Here is a 24,309-nt window from a genome sequence, read left to right on the forward strand (position 1 = left end):
CTCCGACCTCTCCCCTGCAGAACGGGCAGCCCTCCGCTCCAACCCCAACCTCACCATCAAACCCACAGACAAGGGAGGCGCAGTTGTAGTGTGGTGCACTGACCTTTACATTGCAGAGGCCAGACGCCAGCTCTCCGACACCACCACCTACTGCCCCCTGGATCACGACCCCACCCTCGAGCATCAAACCATCATCTCCCAAACCATCCACAATCTCATCACCTCAGGTGACCTCCCACCCACAACCTCCAACCTCATTGTTCCCCAACCCCGCACTGCCCACTTCTATCTCCTTCCCAAAATCCACAAACCTGCCTGCCCTGGCCGACCTATTGTCTCCGCCTGCTCCTGCCCCACCAAACTCATCTCCACCTATCAGGACTCCATTTCCTCCCCCCTTGGTCCAGGAACTCCCTACCTACATCCGTGACACCACCCACACCCTCCACTTCCTCCAGAACTTCCAATTCCCTCGTCCCCAACACCTCATTTTCGCCAGGAACGTCCAGTCCCTATACAGCTGTATTCCTCATGCAGATGGCTACACTTGCCCCCACACATCCCCCCTCACCCCCATCCCAGGCCCCAAGATGACATCAAGCAGATGTTCACCTGCACATTTGCCAATGTAGTATACTGCGTCCGCTGTACCCAGTGTGGCTTCCTCTACATTGGGGAAACCAAGCGGAGGCTTGGGGACCGCTTTGCAGAACAAACAAACAACTGCACCTCCCAGTCGCGAACCATTTCCACTCCCCCTCCCATTCCTTAGACCATGTCCATCCTGGGCCTCCTGCAGTGCCACAATGATGCCACCCGTAGGTTGCAGGAACATCAACTCATATTCAGCTTGGGAACCCTGCAGCCCAATGGTATCAATGTGGACTTCACAAACTTCAAAATCTCCCCTCTCCCTACAGCATTCGAAAACCAGCCCAGCTCGTCCCTGCCCCCCTAATCTGCTCTTCCTCTCACCTATACCCCCCTCCCACCTCAAGCCGCACCTCCATTCCCTACCTCCTAACCTCATCCCGCCGCCTTGACCTGTCCGTCCTCCCTACCCCCACCTTTACTCACCTCTACAGGCTCCACCCCCGCCCCTTTAACTTGTCTGTCTCCTCTCCGCCAACCTTCTCCTCCATCCACCTTCGATCTGCCTCCCCCTCTCTCCCTATTTATTCCAGAACCCTCTCCCCCATCCCCCTTTTCTGATGAAGCCTCTAGGCCCAAAACATCAACTTTCCTGCTCCTCCGATGCTGCTTGTCCTGCTGTGTTCATCCAGCACCACACTTTGTTATCTCTGGCGATTCACTGTATTGTTTCTCCACTTATACAGGAGTCACGGATTGCGAAGAGCCCATCAGACAATGATACTTCTACAGATAAATAGTGTAAATTGGCATACATTTTAATACAGATGTGACAATATATGGTATGACTCTAGGGTCTTTGACATCTCCCTCATGTCCCTTGGGCCTGTAACTTCAGCTGTCAGACCAGAAGCTCCAGAATCCCCTCTATCCACCTTGCTACCTTTTCCTCCTTCTTTATGATGCTGCCTAAAGCCTACGTATTTAACTAAACTTTTGTTCACTTCTCCTAATGCCTTTTAGTGAGTGGTGCCAAGTTTCATCTGGTGATTGTTCTCAGGCCTTTCATCAAACATTTTACTACATAAAGCTCTAAACGAGTTTTCTATTTGGTACTGACTCTGATAAATTGAGAGACGTGGAATAGCGTACGTCAATTATTCATTCATTCATGCCAATGATTCTGACTGAATCAAGTTTGTTATGTATTTTCTGTCATCTGACTGGAGAAGTGACATCAGAAACTGTGATTGAAGATCTCTCCTAATCTCTGTTGGACAAACCCGGTGGCTGAGTGGTTAGCACTGCAGCCTCACAACGCCAGGGACCTGGGTTCGATTCCAGCCTCGGGTAACTGTCCGTATGGAGTTTGCACATTCTCCCCGTGTCTGTGTGGGTTTCCTCCGGGTGCTCCGGTTTCCTCCCACAGTCCAAAGACGTGCAGGCTAGGTGGATTGGCCATGCTAAACTGCCTGTCGTGTTCAGGGGTGTGTGGGTTATAGGGGGAGGGGTGTGGGTGGGATGCTCCAAGGGGCGGTGTGGACTTGTTGGGCCGAAGGGTCTGTTTCCACACTGTAGGGAATCTAATTGAGAATTCTGAGTGATCCAAGATGGAGGACGGAGAAAATTGTGGCTGTAAGAGCTGATCCCTTTTGAGGTATTTTCAGTGTTAGAGGAGCTGATTTCCTTGAATTCTAGGAGCTGTACTTCCTGTTTTATGAGCTGTTGCATTGTTTTGGAATTTTGGGAAAAAGTAGATCAAAACAACAGGACTTTAAAATGGAGGAAGACAAACACAGGGCTGTGACCATGTGGGCAGTGATTCAAATGGAGAAAGAAACTGTAACTTCTGTCTGACCCAGCAGTAACCTGCATTGCTGCAGCCTTTGCTGTTTGTTTCCTGATCATTGGAATTCATTCTAAGAAATATAAACAAAGGGCAAAATTCACAGCAGACCTCGGAGAAGCATGTGTTTGGGAGTTAATAACAGGGGAGCACCTAAGTGGCTTTTTAAAGTATAACCTTACTGGTTTTCTTTTGTAAATCTATAGTAGCGAGTAGAGTGGGGTTTTTTGACCACAGAGCATAGAATCCCTACAGTGTGGAAACAGGCCCTTCGGCCTAACACAGACCTCTAACCTACACATCCTGAACACTACAGACAATTTAGCATGGCTAATCCACCTAGCCTGCACATCTTTTAATCGTGAGAGGAAAACCACGCAGACAGGGGGAGAATGTGCCAACTCCACACAGACAGTCACCCGAGGCTGGAATCAAACCCGGGTCCCTGGCGCTGTGAGGCTGCAGTGCTAACCACTGAGCCATCGGTATTTCTCCCATAACAAGATAGTTGTGTTCTTGTGTGACCCCGCGCTACATTACGCTATAGGGAAATCACTACAGAAAACTGCTACACTATTCAGTAGAAAGTTTGCGTCATTCAAACAGCATCCAGTATTCATCAGTTGTGTTACTGCCAACTCATATTAACAAAACGCGTGTTACAGCAGAAATACCAATATGTTGTTATTGAGAGCTGTCTCTTGATTATAGGAAGGATGTTGTGAAACTTGAAAAGGGTCAGGAAAGACATACAAGGATGTCACCAGGTCGGAAGGTTTGAGCTACAGGGAGTGGCTGAGTAGACTGGGGCTATTTTCCCTGGAGTATTGGAGGCTGAGGGGTGATCTTATAAAGGTTTCTAACATCATGATTGGCATGGATAGGATAAATAGACAAGGTCTTTTCCCCCAGGTGGGGGAGTCCAAAACTAGAGGGCATAAGTTTAAGGTTATAGGGGAAAGATTTAAATGGGATCCAGGGGACAAATTTTTCACGTAGAGGATAGTGCACATATGCAAAGATCAGTCTTAGGAAGTGGTGGAGACTGGTATAATTACAACATTTAAAAGGTATCTGGATGGGTATATGAATAGGAAGGGTTTACAGGGATATGGGTTAAATTCTGACATTTATTTAGGATAACTAGTTGGCATGGACAAGTTGGACTAAAGGGCCTGTTTTCGTGCTGTATATCTCTACTAACTTATGACTCAATGACATGCTTTCATCCTGGCTCACTACACTCTAAGATGGCTGATAAGGCTGATGCATGCTCTACAAACCCCAAGACCTGTAGTATTTGAAGGATTAAGTTGTTGAGTTACTTGGAGGGTGCTACATGCTCCATGCCCTGCATTGACTTTGGCTTCATATCCTGCTGTCGAAGTCTGTCCAATCGCTCGTTTCTTCTCTGAAAGCTTGTTCTCCATTTTGAGTGGTAGGTGGGTGGGGTCAGTGAGAATCTCTTCACATCATGCTTCGATAGTATCACTGAAGAATCTGCTCTGCTCTCCTGGGAGTTTCTTGCTGTGACGTTCAGAGAAAAGGTGTTGTTTTAGGAATTTGGGGTCAGGTGTGTGAATGAAATAACACAGCCATTAAAGCTGTTCCTGGGTAATGAATGCTGTTTCGGCTGGAAATGTTGGTTTGGGACAAGACACTGACATTAGACCATCTATCCTAACAACTCATTTGTAGAATTTAGTGGAGTCAGTGTTGACTGTAAAATTCAAGTTCTTAGTATTGGTTTGAGAAATAACAGAGCAAAACATACTCTTGGGCTATCTCCTATCTGTGTTGACTTGTTACATTAATACAATGACTTCAATTATTATATATTTACATTTACAGTCATATCAACCTCAAGAAGAGCATATTACCTCGTGGCAAGGATACATAACAGTAGAGCCTTCACCTCGACTGAGTAAGTTAATTATATATCTGTAACTATGAAACTGAAGACTTGGTATATTAGAGGAAGTATGAATTGTCATATATGGCAGTTGAACTGAAAGGGTTAACTCTGAACCTTCGGCTAGCTCCTCCCACTGATAATTACAGGTGTTTCTCCTATAATGTGATAGTTTCTTGTGTGAAAATCATGCTTTATAAAATCACATTATAGGGAAATTTTTATAGAAAATCGCTATACTGTATAGTAAAAAAGTTGATGTTTTTCAAACAGCGTTCACTATTCATCAGTCGTGTTACAGCCAATTCATGTTAATGAAACACATGCTGTGGCAGAAATACCTGTAAATGACTGTCTCTGCAAGCAGCAAGTCAGTTGCAAGTCACCAGCTCAACAGTCTACAATCGTGTCGCATAAACGTAGCTGTATTCTTTTGGCAATAACAATTGTTTTATATAGTACAGTAGAGTTCACTGATTAGCTGCAGTTAACCTAAAGCTAAAGTAACCTGTTGCCTTATTTTCTGTAATAAACCACTTTGTGTTACTCAAATTCAGGCTTTTTCTGCCTAAAGCTTATTATTGTTAACCCCTCATCGCTTGATACTTGTAAGCACCATAGACTAGCATTACGAGAATAATTGGTGGCAGAATTTCCAGTCTCCTCACTTATGAAGTAGTGACAAACTGCACGGAGAGTGTTAGCACATACAGCCTGATGTTTGGGAGTACAGATTCCTGTCTTTAAGTGTAAATAAATCATTGGGACAAAGAATCCAAAGCCACCCGATAATTAGAAAATGGTCTTCAGACAAAAAGTGAGTAGTCGCTCTAACAGCGTGTCAGCATTAAAACGAGATACTGAAAGACAGTCAGCCTGTGTAACAGCCGTAGTTAAAGCTGCACTCTGTCTGGACTGGAAAAGATGTAGTAAAATGCAACCTTTCTTTCAAAACTTGAAACAACAAAAGCGGACGATAAAATGTACCTGAAAGTCAGTAAGGACTAGAAAGTGTTGTGACATGTATCAAAGTTAGTGTGCAATATACCTTTAATTTAAAAAAAGGGAAAGACCTGCAGATGTTGGAAATCTGAAACAAAAACAGAAATTGCTGGAAAATCTCAGCAAGTCTGGCAGCAGCGGTGGAGAGAAATCAGAGTTAACCTTTCAGCCCAGTGACCCCTCTTTAGAACGGAATGTTATCCTGAAGGAATATGAACTGGTACCAGGGGCAAATTGTTAAAATTGCCGAACCTTCCATAACTGGCTTGAGCAAGCTTATCTCGAGTTCCAAAGGGGTTAAAGAACTTTATTTCAGGTTGGTAATAAAATGTGAGGCTGGATGAACACAGCCTCCCCCTCTCTCCCTATTTATTCCAGTTCCCTCTCCCCATCCCCCTCTCTGATGAAGGGTCTAGGCCCGAAACGTCAGCTTTTGTGCTCCTGAGATGCTGCTTGGCCTGCTGTGTTCATCCAGCCTCACATTTTATTATCTTGGAATTCTCCAGCATCTGCAGTTCCCATTATCTCTGATACTATTTATTTCAGGTTGGTTCCAGGCATTTAAGTTAGATCACACCAATTAGAATCTCAAAGATTTGATTCTCCTTGGATTCAAAATCTTCCCTCCACTTTCCCCAAAATGCAATAAAAGTCATAATCATAGAATCGTACAGCGCAGAAACAGTCCAACTAGTCCATACTAAACATAATCCCAGAGTAAACTAGTCCCACCTGATTGCTCCAGGCCCACAGAGAATAACTCTTCAAAGCCCAGCAGGAAGCTATCAAAACAGATGATGATGAATTAACACCAGAACCCTACCAGCTTCTGATCTTGGTTCCTTGTTTTAAATGTAGTGGATCCTTCTGTCTTTTTCCTCCTGATCTCAGCTTTTTTCATAAGCTTGTTTTGGCTTAAAGTTGGTGTACAAGAATGATACCTGGACTTCAGGGATTAAGTTTGAAGACAAATTAGGCAAATTTTCTCTAGGATTTATGCGTTCTGACTGAAGTCTTCTAGATATTAACAAGAAAAGACACTGGTTGGGAATTCTAGAACTAGGGGCGAGAATTAGGGCCGGACCGTTCAGGAGAGATGTTTGGAAGCACTTCTACTTACAAACAGTGGTAAATATTTGGAATTCTCTTCCATAAACGTCAATCTATGCAAGATCAGTTGATAATTTTAAATTTGAGATAAATAAAGATCTGCTGTGCAGAAGTATTAAGGGATATGTGCCAAAGTCAGGTGTGACATATTAGGCCACAAATCAATCACAATCTCCTTGAATAGTGGAAAGGTCTCAGAGTTGAATGGCCTGCTCCTGTTCCCATGTTCCATTGTAACACTGTTGTTGTTCAGAGTGGGTAGAGCAATTAACACCAGCCGTGGCTTGGGAAGGGATGCTGAACACTGTCTACTGGGGGACAGGGTGATATGCATAGCTGCAAGTGCTGACATGACACTCCAATGGATTTATAAGAGTTACGCAGCTCAGCAAGCTTTACACCAGGTATGAAACGCTCTGAAATACCTGTGTATAAAGCTGGGTGAGTAAAGTGCAAACAACCCAGGTCTGTCTCTCAGGCCAATCGCATAGCAGTCTCAGCAGGATAGAATCAACAATCAGAAGTTTAAACCTGTTTTAAGACTATTAAACATAGGAGCAGAAGTAGGCCATTCTACCTATCGGGTCTGCTCTGCCATTCAATGAGACTGTGCCTGATCTGATAATCCTCACCTCCACTTTCCTGCCTTATCCTCATAATACTTGATTCCCTAACCTAATAAAATTCCAGCACAGCCTTTGCTATCATTGATGACAGCCCTCTGTGGTAAAAAAATTTGACAGCTTCAATCTGTTGTCTCCTCTGTCTTAAATGTGCAGTCCCTCATTCTGAGAATAGATCCTCTGGTTCTAGCTTTTCTCCACAAGTGGAAACAACCTCTCTATATCTCGTCAGGTGAAGCCCCTGAAGAATCTAAATCTCCAAAGTATGTTTTAATAATGCCACCTCTCCTTCTTCGAAACTCCAGTGAGTATAGGCCCATCTTTTTCTCAATTTTTCCTCCATACCCCAGACTAACCTAATGAACCTGCTCTGGACTGCCTCTAATGACAGTATAAGGGAATTAAAACTGTTCACACTATTCCAGGTGTGGTCTAATGAATGTCTGAAATAGTTTGAGCAAGATCTTTTTTATATTTTGATTTTTATATGTCATTCCCTTTTGGTATAAATGCCAACTCTCCATTTGCCTTCCTAATTACATGATGAAACTATCAGCCACCTTTTTTATTATTTATGTATGAAGACCCCAAAATTCCTCTGTGCTACCTCTTTCTGCAGTCTTTCTCCATTTAAGTAATAAATGCTGGCCACCCGGCAATGCTGAGATCCCACAAATGAATCAAAAAAGATATTCAGCTTCTCTATGCTTCCAGCCAACGTTCAAAACCACATGTTTTGGCAAATTATATTCCAGCTGCCATATTTGTGTCCACTCACTGTCTACATCACACCGCAGACTCTTTTGTGCCAATTTCACCAGATGCCTTCATATGTTTGTCACTCACAAATCTGGCCATATTCACTTGCCTCTTCAAAATCATAAGTATAGACTAGAAATAATTGTGGACACTAAAACAGAAATTGCTGGAAAAACTCAGCAGGTCTGGCAGAATCTGTGGTCAGAAAGCAGAGTTAACATTTTGAGTTCAGCGACCTTTCTTCAGAACAGATGCCAGCTAGGTAAAGAGTGGTTTTTAATGCAGAAAATGGGGTGGGGGGGAGGAGTAAAAGCTAGAACACAAAGAAGAGGTTTATCCTGCAAAATAATACAGATTGTAATTTCAGTTACGTGCTTCACTGAACCTTTGTAATCCAATGGTGCTTTTTCCTGTTCCTGTGCAAATATGCTTTTATGCATCGAGAATTGCAGAACACAGCTTGGGGTATTCAAAATTGGTGTCGAAGTGTGTGCATTCCAGGGTTATGGAGTGAATACATAATTAACACAGATAACTCAGAAAGAGCTCATATTCTATAGCATGGATAACAGGTACAGTGTACAGTGTCCGCTCGATATTGCCTGTGAAAAGAACTTGGACTGGAAACTAATACAAAGAATCCAATATTTAGGATGCAGGAATGAAGTGTTACTTTCACATTTTATTTCTCTTTTCTGAAGAAAGCTAAACAGTCTAATAGACAGCCATGTATACAGGAGGCTGTATTTAGTGGAACGTGAATATGTTCTCCAAATTTATCCTGTACAGTGGCTCCACCATCACCCAGCTGAGCTGAGCTATCCCAGTATAGACCAAGGATTAACAGTGGGACTTCCTTCTCATGAGACCTCAGTGACAACAAATGATGTATTTACCCACTGACACAGCCTTGTTCAGAATATTACTCAGATTAGTTTCCTCATTGTGCATGTCTTCTTCCTGTAGCAACAGCTAATGGTTCTCCTGGGACTGTCATTACTAGGGAACCTGTGATTAACTGAATGAAAAAGTATTGATTATTGAAGATAATAGTGCATTATGATTTTTCAGTCTTTTTCACTTAATTTTCAGTTCCAGCTCTTGGAAAATGTGTCCGGGGACAGCCCATTGTATCGCCATCTGGTTTTTATTACAAGGACCAATGGAGGTCAACAACCTGTGATATTTTCCACTTTGGCACTCCTGCAAAAATGACAGACTGTCTTCGTAAGAAACATGTTTATCTGATTGGAGATTCCACTATGCCCCAGTGGTTTGAATATTTGATTCAGTCTGTTCCAGGAAGGTGATTATTGTGTCTGTCTGTTTCTGTAGTTTTGTACAAACTTGAAAATCTGTCTGTTTGACCTTACATTCATTCATCCACCTGTCTATCAGTTAGCCTATCTCTGTCAATTGGCCTGCCTGTCTCTCTTCATTATCTTGTTTGTAGCATAGATTATGTATGAGATGCATACATGTCACTTGAAATTTGTCAATTATACTTTTTAGTTGTTAAAATAACCCTCTGTTTTCTGCGACGAAGTCAATTTTGTGACCAACTTATTGGCTCACAGTAGATCCCATGTGACTTAATCTTCGGAACAATCCTATAATGAAGCACCATGTCAAATGCTATAGTGAAGTCTGTTCAGACAACATGCACTGCCCTACCCTCATCATTCATTTTTGTCACTTACTCAAAAACCTCAATCAAATTTGTGAGACAAGAATTTCCCCACACAAAGCCATGCTGACTAATCCTAATAAATCCATTCTCTTCCAAATGTGAGTAAATCATTCCCCTAAGAATGTTCTCCAATAATTGCTGGACCACTGATATAAGGCTCACAAGCCCTTAATTTCCTGGATTATCTCTGTTGTCCTTCTTAAATAAAGGAACAATGTTGGTTATTCTCCAGTCTCTGGAACCTCACCTGTGGCTAAACAGGATACAAAGATCTCTGTCAGGTCCCAGCAATCTCTTCCTTGCCTCACTTGGTATCCTGAGATAGATCCCATCTGCTGCTTGGGACATATCTACCTTCATGTTTTTCAAGACACACGACAACTACTCCTTCTTAATATCAACATGTGCTAGAATATCAACATATCCTTCCCTGATCCTACCTTTATCCATGCCCTTCTCCTTGATGAATGCTGATGTGACATTTATCAATGACCTCCCCCATTTCCACTGCATCCGTACATAATTTCCCTGCTTTGTCTTTGAGTGGACATACGCTTTCCCTAGTTACCCTCTTAATTTGATTTGATTTAGTGTTATGTGTATTTTGTTGCAAATAGAAGTGAAAAGTGTTGTATAGAGTCGCCACTCTCCAGTGCCATCTTAAAACATAGAAAAATAAACCAAAACATTGAATACAAAGGCAGAAAAGTCAAGAAGCTTTTAAAAGTAGTATCAGAGATAATGGGAACTGCAGATGCTGGAGAATTCCAAGATAATAAAATGTGAGGCTGGATGAACACAGCAGGCCCAAGCAGCATCTCAGGAGCACAAAAGCTGACGTTTCGGGCCTAGACCCTTCATCAGAGAGGGGGATGGGAAGAGGGAACTGGAATAAATAGGGAGAGAGGGGGAGGCGGACCGAAGATGGAGAGTAAAGAAGATAGGTGGAGAGAGTATAGGTGGGGAGTTAGGGAGGGGATAGGTCAGTCCAGGGAAGACGGACAGGTCAAGGAGGTGGGATGAGGTTAGTAGGTAGCTGGGGGTGCGGCTTGGGGTGGGAGGAAGGGATGGGTGAGAGGAAGAACCGGTTAGGGAAGCAGAGACAGGTTGGACTGGTTTTGGGATGCAGTGGGTGGGGGGGAAGAGCTGGGCTGGTTGTGTGGTGCAGTGGGGGGCGGGGACGAACTGGGCCGGTTTGGGGATGCAGTAGGGGAAGGGGAGATTTTGAAACTGGTGAAGTCCACATTGATACCATATGGCTGCAGGGTTCCCAGGCGGAATATGAGTTGCTGTTCCTGCAACCTTTGGGTGGCATCATTGTGGCAGTGCAGGAGGCCCATGATGGACATGTCATCTAGAGAATGGGAGGGGGAGTGGAAATGGTTTGCGACTGGGAGGTGCAGTTGTTTGTTGCGAACTGAGCGGAGGTGTTCTGCAAAGCGGTCCCCAAGCCTCCGCTTGGTTTCCCCAATGTAGAGGAAGCTACACCGGGTACAGTGGATGCAGTATACCACATTGGCAGATGTGCAGGTGAACCTCTGCTTAATGTGGAATGTCATCTTGGGGCCTGGGATAGAGGTGAGGGAGGAGGTGTGGGGACAAGTGTAGCATTTCCTGCGGTTGCAGGGGAAGGTGCCGGGTGTGGTGGGGTTGGAGGGCAGTGTGGAGCGAACAAGGGAGTCACGGAGAGAGTGGTCTCTCCGGAAAGCAGACAGGGGTGGGGATGGAAAAATGTCTTGGGTGGTGGGGTCGGATTGTAAATGGCGGAAGTGTCGGAGGATGATGCGTTGTATCCGGAGGTTGGTAGGGTGGTGTGTGCGAACGAGGGGGATCCTCTTAGGGCGGTTGTGGCGGGGGCGGGGTGTGAGGGATGTGTTGCGGGAAATACGGGAGACGCGGTCAAGGGCGTTCTCGATCACTGTGGGGGAAAAATTGCGGTCCTTAAAGAACTTGGACATCTGGGATGTGCGGGAGTGGAATGTCTTATCGTGGGAGCAGATGCAGCGGAGGTGGAGGAATTGGGAATAGGGGATGGAATTTTTACAGGAGGGTGGGTGGGAGGAGGTGTATTCTAGGTAGCTGTGGGAGTCGGTGGGCTTGAAATGGACATCAGTTACAAGCTGGTTGCCTGAGATGGAGACTGAGAGGTCCAGGAAGGTGAGGGATGTGCTGGAGATGGCCCAGGTGAACTGAAGGTTGGGATTGAAGGTGTTGGTGAAGTGGATGAACTGTTCGAGCTCCTCTGGGGAGCAAGAGGCGGCGCCGATACAGTCATCAATGTACCGGAGGAAGAGGTGGGGTTTGGGGCCTGTGTAGGTGCGGAAGAGGGACTGTTCCACTTAACCTACAAAGAGGCAGGCATAGCTGGGACCCATGTGGGTGCCCATGGCCACCCCCTTAGTCTGTAGGAAGTGAGAGGAGTCAAAAGAGAAGTTGTTGAGTGTGAGGACGAGTTCAGCTAGGCGGATGAGAGTGTCGGTGGAGGGGGACTGGTCGGGCCTGCGGGACAGGAAGAAGCGGAGGGCCTTGAGGCCATCTGCATGCAGAATGCAGGTGTACAGGGACTGGACGTCCATGGTGAATATGAGGTGTTGGGGGCCAGGGAATTGGAAGTTCTGGAGGAGGTGGAGGGCGTGGATGGTGTCACGGACGTAGGTGGGGAGTTCCTGGACTAAAGGGGAGAAAATGGAGTCCAGATAGGTGGAGATGAGTTCGGTGGGGCAGGAGCAGGCTGAGACGATGGGTCGACCAGGGCAGGCAGGTTTGTGGGTTTTGGGAAGGAGATAGAAACGGGCCGTGCGGGGTTGGGGAACAATGAGGTTGGAGGCTGTGGGTTGGTGGTCCCCTGAGGTGATGAGGTCGTGAATGGTGTTGGAGATGATGGTTTGGTGCTCGGGTGTGGGGTCATGATCGAGGGGGCGGTAGGAGGTGGTGTCGGAGAGTTGGCGTCTGGCCTCGGCGATGTAGAGGTCAGTGCGCCATACTACCACTGCGCCACCCTTGTCTGCGGGTTTGATAGTGAGGTTGGGGTTGGAGCGGAGGGAGCGGAGGGCTGCCCGTTCTGCGGGGGAGAGGTTGGAGTGGGTGAGAGGGGTGGAGAGGTTGAGGCGGTTAATATCTCGACGGCAGTTGGAGATTAAGAGGTCGAGGGAGGGTAGGAGGCCTGGGGGTGGTGTCCAGGAGGAGGACTTGTGTTGGAAGCGGGTGAAGGGGTCAGTGGAAGGAGGGTTAGATTCCTGGTTGAAGAAGTAGGCATGGAGGCGAAGACGGCGGAAAAACTGCTCTATGTCCAACCGTGACTAGTATTCGTTGATGTGTGGTTGTAGGGGGACAAAGGTGAGCCCCTTGCTAAGGACTGACCGTTCGTCCTCAGTCAGTGGGAGGTCTGGGGGGATGGTGAAGATGCGGCAAATCTCAGTGTGGCTGTCTCCTCTGGGGTTGCTGGCTGTGGAGGTTGTGGGCGGAGCGATGAGGTCGTCGGCCGTGGGCGGGGCTCCATCAGCCGTGGGCGGGGTTCTGTCGGCCGTGGGCGGGGTTCCATCGGCTGTGGGGGGCGAGTGTTCACTTTTACAGCCCTTCTTGTTAAGTTGTCCACCATGAGCCATGATTTTTGGGCCTAGTGGCCAGGCATGAGTTCCCTTCGACGTGCCACTGCTGGAAGGCACGTCTCCACTTTTTGGTGCCATCACGGCTCCTCCGATGCTGTCGTCCCATGAGTCCTAACTGGACCTTTACAACAGAGGTGCCACTGATGCTGCTGGGTACCGCACCCGACACAAATCCGACTGCTACTGCTGCCATGAGTCTGCTTCAGGCCTACTTCGCCGATGAAGCTGCTGCTGATTCCACAGAGTTTTGTCCTGGGCCCAAACTCCCTTCTGCCTCCCCCTCTATGAACCTACACTGGGTGCAGATGCTGCCGGGAACCCAAACTCGCGTCTAATACCATTGCCATGATTATGTGCTAGGCCTACTTAATATATGTGTGTAAAGCCTAAATCACTGCTAAATGCTCTCCTACTGACACTTTAATCACCTGATCAGGCTCATTCCCCAGCACAAGATCTCCAACAGCCCCTTTCTTTGTTGGAGTACCTATATATTGTTTCAAGAAACTCTTCTGGACATATCGAACAAATTCTCCCACATCTAAGCCCTGGCACTATGGGAGTCATAGTCAATACTGCGGAACATCTTTCCACGATCTATCAACATTTCTGTTATTTCTCCCACTGGTTGTTGGGAGGCCTATAGTATAAACCCATCATAATGATTGCATTATTCTTATTGCTGAACTCTACCCATATGGCCTCACTGGTGAACCCTCCAAGATTCCGTCTGAGCACATTCTGTGACATTCTCCTTAATCAGTAATTCAAATTCTCTAGCCCTTTTACATCCCTTTCTATCACGCTTGAAACATCTAAGCCATTGGACATTGAGCTGCCAATCCTGCCCTTCTCTCAAACCAAATTTCTGTGATGACTACAACAACTTAGTTCCATGCTCCAAACCAAGTTCTAATTTATCTCCTTTTCCTTTAAACTCCTTGTATTGTAATAAATACACTTCAGACCGCCAGTCCTTCTTTGTTTATAAACCTAGCGCTGCCTGTTCTTCCACTTAAATTTACTTAACCTCTACCTTCTCCCCCGTCACTCCACATGCTGACCTACCACTCTGCCCCTGCCACACGAGAACAAACCCTCCCAAGTGGCACTCGCAAACCTCCCCACAAGGATAGTAGTGTCCTTTCAATTTAGGTGCAGCTGTCCTTGTCATACAGGTCCACCCTGTGCTTGAAAAAACCCCAATGATCCAGATATCTGAAGCCCTGCTACACCAGCTCTGTAGCCACGCTATATTATCTTCCTACCTGTAGCCCCAATAGCACGTAGCACAGGGAGTCATTGTGAGATTACAACCCTGGAGGTCCTGTTTTTCAACCTCCTGCCTAACTCCCAAAATTCCCTTTGCAGGTCCTTATCTCTCTTCCTGTCTATGTCATTAAAGGCCAATTTGGACCTTGTTCTCTGGCTGCTTACCCTCCCCTTTCAGAATGTTTTGTGCCTGCCGGGAGATAACCATCATCCTAGAGACTCACTCATGGTGACAGAAACATGCTATGCCCCTGAAGGTAGAGAAGCCAATCACTAACACTCACCTGTACTTGGACCCTCCTTGTGGAACAACAGAGCCAATTGTGGTGCCACTGATCTGGCTGGTACTGTTCCTTTCCTGAAAAATAACCTGCCTGAATAACTTATCTTATTGTCCTGTTTTGTTAGTCACTTGCGTTTGACCTGGGGCTCTGGTTTGGCTTTTGCACCCAACTCCATGCTCATGCCTGGCCAAATTCCTTAGGCGATACAGGCTTTCCAAATATCGGGGAAAACTGTACAATTTTTGGGTAAATGTGAAAAACTGCATCCATTACAGATTTTAATTGTTTGGTGCACTTCGCTGCACCCAGGACATGCAATTGATGTTATGTTATTACCCCGGCTTCATAGTTGTATCATCCTCAAGTAATGTGCCAATGGTTTGGACCAGTAACAAAGATTCTTTGTGAAGCTTTAAATAATGTAGAGGTGGTGACGAACACAACGAGGACCTCAACAACAACTCCTCAGAAAAGTCACATTTATTTCCCTTTGCATCATTCAACAAATTGGTCAATAGACTCTTGAATCTGCTCACTATATGATGTGAGATAGAGTCATTTCATTCTAAAGCTAGTTTCTGGTGTTGGTTCTCAAGAACATTTTGATCTTTTCTGGATCTTGCAGATCATTTATAGGACTGGATCAGTTAAGTTTGCAAATCCCTTAGTTTCCAAGCAAGATTTTTAGACTTTTCCTTTTGGGATCAGCTATCACTCAATCTGTAAAATAGAACTGAATAGATTGTTTAAACCGTCATTACTTAGTAAAGATATAATTGGATACTGTGTAAAATGTTCCATGTTTGCTCTTCATTTCTTTGTGAATGTTTTTCATTTTTATTTTTTGAAGTTGAATGCCGTCAGTGTATCATTATTCCTTGTTCCTGGTATTTTGTTTATCTCTGTTTATTTTTCCATCTCTGTTTCCCTTAATTTTGCTTGTTGCTGCCACGCGGCTGACTGTATCTCTTTCAGGTGTACTGTTTCCTGGATTTCCAGTTCTATAGGTTTAAGATTGCAAGTTTGTACTTACAGGTTTCTGTCTCTCTCTATAGCATTTGTACAACATAAGGAGTGATGATGTCACAAAGGCTTTTTATCATCTGGTGCTAATTTAAAGAAAGGAATTGGTCTGGACAGAGATAAACATAGCTCCTGTAGAAAAAATATTCTGAAAGCACTTTTGATTTATTGATTGATTGATTGTCACATGCACTGCAGTACAGTGAAAAGCTTTGTTTATGAATAGGGCAGGCAGATCATAGTAAGGAATTCTGTCAAGAGCATTTGATTTCCTTTTTTAACATTAGAACAGCAGGCACTTGGGTTTTTTTTATGAACACAAAGACACGGCTTCTAGCTTAAAAGGTTTTATTCAGAAAGAAATTAATTCTGTCTTCTGGTTTGTCAGAGCCTATAAATAGATCTGTAAGGCCATCTGGATTTAAAGAGGCTGATGCTGCTGACTTGTTGTCCGAATCCTTTGATCTTCAGTTAGATTTCCAAATATCTGCTACTGAGATCTTAGATTCTTTTTACAAATGGATAACCAGGATCTGTGCTTTTTCTCCAGCAAAGTTTCTTCACCATGTATGTCAATACTTGTTATCACTTGTAAAATGAGAAATTAACGGTTAGATAATGTAGTATTGAAAGACCGAACAGACATTTTTTATACCTGGCTAATATATTACACTCACTGACACCTAATGGTTTGGAATAGTTTTAAGCTATTTGGTTGCAATGACAGACCATTCTGCTTGTATGAATTCATACTTCAAATAATCTCTAAGAGCTATAGTCTAGTTAATCTTTGATCAGATTTCTGAATAACCACAAGAACCATTGGGGTCATCTGGTTAGACAGCCACTACTGCTAACCATGATATAATTTTGTTTCCAGCAAGGCATTCTACCTGATGCAGCAGTGCTGATGTAAGCTTCTATAACAAGAAACTGAGTGGAGATATCATGGTATTAAAGAATTGAGAATCATAGAGTCCGACAACACGGAAACAGGATCTTCGGCCCAAACTGGTCTGTGCTGACCAAATGTCCATCCACGCCAACCCCATTTCGCTGCACTTGGTCCATGTCCTTCTAAAACTTTCCTATCCATGTATTCATCCAAATGCCTTTTAAATATTGCTAATGTACCTGCCTCAACTACTTCTGCTGGCAGTTCATTTCATATGTGTATCACTCTGTGTAAAAAAAAAATTGCCCCTCGGGTTCCCATGTAATTCTTTCCGCTCTTATCTAAACTGATGCCCGTTAATGCTTGATTCCCCAACCCTGGGTAAAAGACTGAGTGCATTCACCCTATCCATGCCTGTCATGATCTTATTCACTTATTCACTTCTATAAAATACCCCTCAATCTCCTACACTCTAAAGAAAAAAAGTCCTAACTTGTCCAACCTCTCCCTATAACTCAGTTTCTTGAGTCCTGGAACATCCTTGTAAATTTCTTCTGCACCATTTCCAGTTTAATAACAGCGTTCCTATAGCAAGGTGACCAAAACTGAATATAATACTCCAAGTGCAGCCTCACCAATGTCCTGTACAACTGCAACATAACTTCCCAACTTCTACGCTCATTTGACTGATGAAGGCCAGTGTGCCAAAAACCTTCTTCACTGCCCTGTCTACCTGTGACTCCACTTTGAGAGAACTGTGCACCTGAACTCCAAGGTCCCTCTGTTCCGCTACACTCCTTAAGGCCCTACCATTCACCACAAAACGCCTACCTGGATTTGACTCTCCAAAATGCAACACCCCACGCTGATCTGCATCAAACTCCATCTGCCGTTTCCCGGCCCACTTCCCCAGCTGATCAAATCCTGTTGCAATTTATGATAATCTTCCTCACCGTCCACGATACTGTCTATTTTAGTGCCCTTGTTTGTTATAGCAGCTAGCAATTATGAACAAAAAATGCTTTTTGAGGCATGTCAGTGTCTGGACCAATGTGAAGCTGTTCAATTACAACTGAGGAACATGCTTCAGCAGCCTTCAATGTCGAACTCCCTTGCCTTCAAATCCACTTGCAGGGTGTGTTCTGAAATTCAGATCCTGGAAAACCTTCTGAGCTCAGTGAATCAGTATCCACCAGGTGGTGCTGAATCTAATTGAAACACTGGGAACAATTGAGAATAATTTTAATGTATGAGACACAAAAACACAGTGAATTCCTGGCTATTTTCAAATTTATTAAAATTGTAACTGCCTGTTCAGATTTTCATAAAATGTTATGGACGTACATGGAATAGTGTAGGTTAGATGGGCTTGAGATCGGTATGACAGGTCGGCACAACATCGAGGGCCGAAAGGCCTGTACTGTGCTGTAATGTTCTATGTTCTGTATTATTCCTTGTTGGTGGTAATGCAGTAAACAGCTTTACAGTTCAGTATCTCTTCAATGCTTCTTCTGCCACTTTGGTTCCAGCCCCTGCTCTAACCTCCCTCCCAGCAACAGTCCCTGAGTTATCTCTCTTTACGTTGTGTTTCATAACATTTCCTGCTTGTCAGAATAAAGCAGTTCTGACAATTGCTCTAGAATAATCCTGACAAGGACACAACCTTAACCCTGACTCCTTCTCTTTCTCACTTTGTGTATTCCTTCCCCTCCTCGCTCAAGTTACCAACTTCTCTCATTCATGTGTATTGCTGTAGCTGTCAGGCTACTATTTCCGTCCCTCATCCATTACTATCCTCTCCCTGACTGGCTTATATGTCAACATCTGATCCAGACTCTGTTAATCATTTTGCTACAAACACAGAGAATGCTGGAGAAACCCAACAGGTATGGTAGCATTTGTGTAGAGAAATAGAGTTAACATTTTGAGTCTGATATGACTCTTTGTCTGAAGACAGGGATTATGTTGTTTTGTAAATGTAGAGAGATAATTGCAGAAATATAGATTTTTTTTGTCTTATTTCTCAGCTGAGCTGCGTTTGCTACATGATACCACTGTACACTTTATGTTTGTAGTTCATTCATTACAATAGCAGACGGGAAAACCTGCAGACAAATTTTGAGATCTGCTGTTTGCAACAGAGAGCCCTCCACTTCCAGATTAGTTAACATCAGCAATATTGTGGCTTAGAAAGTCAAATCATTCTACTTTTTGTCTTTTAGGTCTTAAGATGTTGGGTCTTGGTAATCCTATCAAGATTGGTCCTCATCTTGCGGTGAACGTGGAGAACAACATTGTGGTACAATATCGCCCTCATGTTCTTCCCATCCAATTCCGCACATTCCCAAGACACCTGAGTTATGTTTCAAATGTACTGGATGAAATTAGCGGAGGAGGAAACACAGTTATAGCCATTACCTTAACGGCCCATTTCACCCCTTTTCCTGTAGAAGTCTACATTCGGAGAATACAGAATGTCAGGAGGTCAATTCTACAGCTACTCGACAGGAGTCCGGACACACTGGTTGTAATAAAGACGGCCAACGTGCGGGAACAGCCCCCACAGATCATTACCTGTTATAGTGATTGGTACGCTTATCAGATTGATTCAGTGATGAGGAAGATGTTCACGGGTATCAATGTGGTATTTGTAGATGCCTGGGAGATGACAATAGCACATTACCTTCCTCACAATATACATCCATTGAGAATTATTATAAAGAATGAAATAAATGTGTTTCTTTCATATGTGTGTCCTTCTGTAACATGATGAAATTTCTGTGAGATCAGTTCTAACCAAGCTTTTTTTAATCATATGATTCAAACTTTAATTAATACCTTCATATTGCCACTGCTGCTGGATAATATTATTTGACACTTGTTTGATAAACCTGTTCTGAACTGAATACCTGTGCACTTCAGTCAAGCTGACCAAACAAACACACAGTTTCTCTCACACACATTTCCTCTCACTCACACATACCCTCTTGCATGTACACATATACATGACTGTCATAAACACACATTTATCCTCTTCTGCACAGACATACTCTCTCACATATCCACACACATTCTCTTGCACACAGAAACACACACTGTCACATATACACACACATAAACACAGCTACACACTGACACATGCTGTCTCTCTTACACACACTCTTTCACTTACACTCTCTTTCACACACATGCGCACATCCTTCTCACACATAAACACACTCGCTCATATGCTCTCTCTCACATAAGCATACAGTCTCTCACATACTCACAAACTCATACAAGGTCTCTCTCACAGACACAGACTGTCTCTCTCTCTCTCACACACACATCCTCTCACATATAAACATAGACACATACATACATTCTCTCATGTACATCTTTACATACACATCCTTTTGCACACATACATATTCTCTAGCCCCCATACACACACATCATCTAACCCACACACACAGTCTCTCTGTCTCACACACACAAACAAATAATCTCACAACCACATATACACATTGTCTTGCACACTCTCTCTCATGCACAGACACATATACACAAACAGACTGTTTCTCCCACACACACACACATACACACTCCCTGTCTATCTCTCTCACACGCTCACATACATCCTCTCCCACACAGAAATGCACACATGCTCTCTCAAGCACAAAGACTCTCAATCAAACACATACATGTTCTTGCACAAATAAACAAAAACACACACGATCTCTCTCTCTCTCACACACACACACACACACACACACACATAGTCTCTTACAGACACACAAATACACATCCTTTTGCATTCACATAGACACACATTTACTCTCTCGCAGACATTCTCTGTGACCACATACCCTTTTGCCAATACCGACACACATCCCAACACTCTGAGAGCTGCCTCTGAGGGTGCTGGATCGGTGCCAAGGAGTCTCCACATGTAAATAAAGGGTGACTTGCTGATGGGATATCTGCGTCTGTGGAGTTACTTCAGTGATGATGAGAGAAAAAAAACACGCCTGAAGAAATTCGCTCGCGACAGTTGACTTTGAGTTGGGCTAAGCATTTCTAGAATCATATGGTTATTTGGGAAGCTTGACTCGTTTGATTCTGCCATCAAAAACTGGGATCAGTGGAGGAAAGAATGTGCAATGTTTTTCAGGGAAATAACATTCAGACAGATGAAAAGAAATGACTAATTCTCCTGACTGCTTGTGAACCCATAGCTTTTTCGATTATTAGCTGCTTAACTTTCCCTGAGGCACTAGGAACTAAAACCTTTCAAGAGTTCATGGATTTAGCAAAGGAATTTTACAAACCTAAGCCTTCTCTAATTCTGATATTAGCAATTTTATAATCAGGGGAATTTGTGTTTGCATTTTTGACAGAGTTAAGACAACAGGGAGAGGCATGTGACTTTAGTTTAACCCTTAATGAGATACTGAGAGACCATTTGGTACATGGAATTAATGATGTTACCATGCAGAAGTGCCTAGTAGCTGAAGCTCAACTGGACTTCAAACAGGCGTGACAACTGGTTTTATCATTGGAAAATGCAGCAATTGGAGCACAAGAGTTACAGGATAAGCTGATGGAAGTGGACACCTTTGCCAGGCTGACTGAGTTTCAGGGACACTCCTTGAATGAAGGAAATTGCATAGCCTCAGTCAGGACATATCCTGGGACTCTAGGGCAGCCCACAGCAAAGCCCCAAAACAAAGCCATGCCTTGGCCGAACAGTTAACATTTTCTTCAGGATCCAGGCTGGCAAGCCATTGTAGACAGCCAAAGAATCCCACTAGATGTAAATGAAGTAAGATTACAGTTAGATAATAAAATGTGAGGCTGGATGAACACAGCAGGCCAAGCAGCATCTCAGGAGCACAAAAGCTGACGTTTCGGGCCTAGACCCTTCATCAGCTCTTCCGATCAGGTTTTAGATATCATATAATTAAAAAACAGCAAAATACCATCAGTATTTGCAAAATTACTCAGAATTAATGTGCATTTTTTAACATAGTTTGAAATATAGTTCAAATCAATGTGGTAGTCTTCAAGTATGACAGCATTCACGGTCATTGTAACCAAAGGAGGATTTTGGTTTGGTTTGGTTTTACAGGAGTATTCCATGATAGCTAGGGCTGCAGCTGTCACACAGTCATGCACCTTGTTCCAGTGCCATCAACAGGACAGCAGCCGCAACAACACCCATGGGCCCCCATATGGGCCCAAGCTAAGCCTGCCTCTTCGTAGGATACGTGGAACCATCCCTGTTCTGCTGTTACGCTGGCACTATCCTCCACCTCTTCCTCTGCTACATTGCTGACTGCATCAGAAATGCCCAGTACTCCCATGAGGAGCTTGAACAGTTCATCAACTTTACCAACACCTTTCGCCATAATCTCAAGTTCACCTGGGCCATCTCTGATACCTCCCTCTCCTTCCTGGACCTCTCTGTCTCCATCTCTGGTGACAAAAAGACGCCACCGATGAAATAGAGGGAGATTGTAGAGAGTCACTTTAGCCAATCAGTTCCCAGTGAGGAATACCTAGTTATGGCCGCAAAGAAGGCACAACAAAAAGCAAGACCAACATTAGGTTTGAAACTTGAGAGGTTCATTCAGAAGCCTAATAACGGTGAAGAAGAAGCTGTTTGTGAACTTTTTGGTATGTGCGTTTAAGCTTCTGCATCATCTGCCTGATGGAAAAGGTTAGAAGTCAGGATAGTGAGTGGATTGGAGAGGAACTTGCAGGAGGTGGCATTCCCTTGTACCTGCTGCCCTTGTCCTCCAGATAGTGGTTATGGGTTTAGATTGTATTGCCTAAGGATTCTTAGTGAATTTTTAAATAGAGCAGTTGATGACACACTCTGCTATGATCAAGCACCAACAGTGGAGGGACTGAATGTTTGTGGCACCAATCAAGCATGTTGCATTGTCCTGGATGGTGTCAAATTTCTTGAGTGACGTAGGAACTGCACTCATCCAGGCAAGTGGGAAGTATTCCATCTTTGTAAATGCAGGACAGCTTGTGCGGAGATAGACAGTAATGACAGTGAATGTTAAGGGGCATTGGTTAGATTCTGGTATGTTGTAGATGGTCATTGCTTGGCATTATGTGGTATAAATGATGCCGCTACTTGTCAGCTCAAATATGAATATTGTCCAGGTTATGCTGTCATTAAAACATAGACAGAACTGCTCTGAAGCTTAAGTGCTCTATCATTTTATTGGAACATCATTTTTGCTTTGCTGGACAAATTAAGAGGAACCTTGCCCAATTATTTTCTGCTGTGTATCCACCAGCATGTTTTGTACACTACCTCCCAGGTGAGTGTAGAGAATAGGACAAATGGGTTAATGAAGAGGGATTGTCAAGAGGAAGAAGGAGGCTTATATAAGGTTTAGGAAACAAGGATTGGAAAAGGCTCTAGAGGGATATAAGTTAGCCAAGAAGGAGCTGAAGAAAGGGCTTACGAAAGCTATAAGGGGGCATGAGAAAACCTTCGCAGAAAGGATCAGGGAAAACTCCAAGTCTTTTTATACATATGTGAGGAATAAGAGAATGACCAGAGAAAGGTCAGGGCTGATCACGGATTGTAAAGGGAATTTGTGCACGGAGCCTAAAGAGATAGGAGAGGTCCTTAATGAATACTTTTCTTCGGTATTCACAACTGAGAGGGATCTAGTTGTAGGGAAGGACTGTGTGAAACAGGCTGGTAGGCTAGAGAAGATAAATGTTAGGAAGGAAGGTGTACTAGGAATTTTGAGGAACTTGAAGATAGATAAGTCCCCTGGGCCTGATGGAATTTATCCAAGGATTCTATGGGAAGTGAGCGAAAAGATCACAGGGCCTTTGGCGATGATTTTTTCGTCCTCAATGTCCGCGGGTACAGTGCCAGAAGATTGGAGAGTGGTAAACGACATTCCCTTGTTCAATAAAGGGAATAGAGATAAAACTGGAAATTATAGGCCAATTAGTCTTACATCAGTGGTGGGAAAATTATTGGAAAGGGCTCTGAGAGATAGGATTTATGATCACTTGGATAGGCACAGTTTGATTCATGATAGTCAGCATGGATTTGTGAGGGCTAGATCATGCCTCACAAACATTATTGGATTCTTTGAAGAGGTGACCAAATACATGGATGAAGGTAGAACAGTGGATGTGGTATACATGGATTTAAGTAAGGCGTTTGATAAGGTTCCCCATGGTGGGCTCATGCAGAAAGTAAGGAGGTATGGCATAAGGGGAAATGTGGCAGATTGGATTCAGAATTGGCTGACCCTTAGAAGACAAAGTTTGGTAGCAGACAGAAAATATTCAACATAGTGCTCAGTTATGAGTGGCATATCACAAGGATCTGTTCTGGGTCCTCTTCTATTTGTGATTTTTGTAAACGATTTGGATGTCGGAGTGGAAGAGTGGATTAGTAAGTCCGCGGATGAGTGCAATGAAGGTTTATTGAACTGACTTTTGCGACTGATGTCTGCACACACCACTCTAATCTCACCACTCTGGGACCTCCCAGGATTTCTGGCACTGGTGCCACTTCTAAACTGTGAGTGTATGGAATAGTTTGCCAGTGGTAGTTGTGGAAGCGGAGTCATTAGCGACATTTAAGCGACTGCTGGACAGGCACATGGACAGCAGTGAATTGAGGGGAATGCAGGTTAGGTTATTTTATTTTTGGATTAGGATTA

General features: G+C 44.1%; 1 pseudogene; it reads left to right on the forward strand.

Moving 5' to 3' along the window:
* Positions 1–19,385, forward strand: part of LOC125457031 (NXPE family member 3-like) — a 50,597-nt pseudogene extending 31,212 nt beyond the window's left edge.
* The last annotated feature ends 4,924 nt before the right edge of the window (positions 19,386–24,309 follow it).

The sequence above is a fragment of the Stegostoma tigrinum genome, chromosome 12, assembly GCF_030684315.1.
Source record: "Stegostoma tigrinum isolate sSteTig4 chromosome 12, sSteTig4.hap1, whole genome shotgun sequence".
NCBI classification, from domain to species: domain Eukaryota; kingdom Metazoa; phylum Chordata; class Chondrichthyes; order Orectolobiformes; family Stegostomatidae; genus Stegostoma; species Stegostoma tigrinum.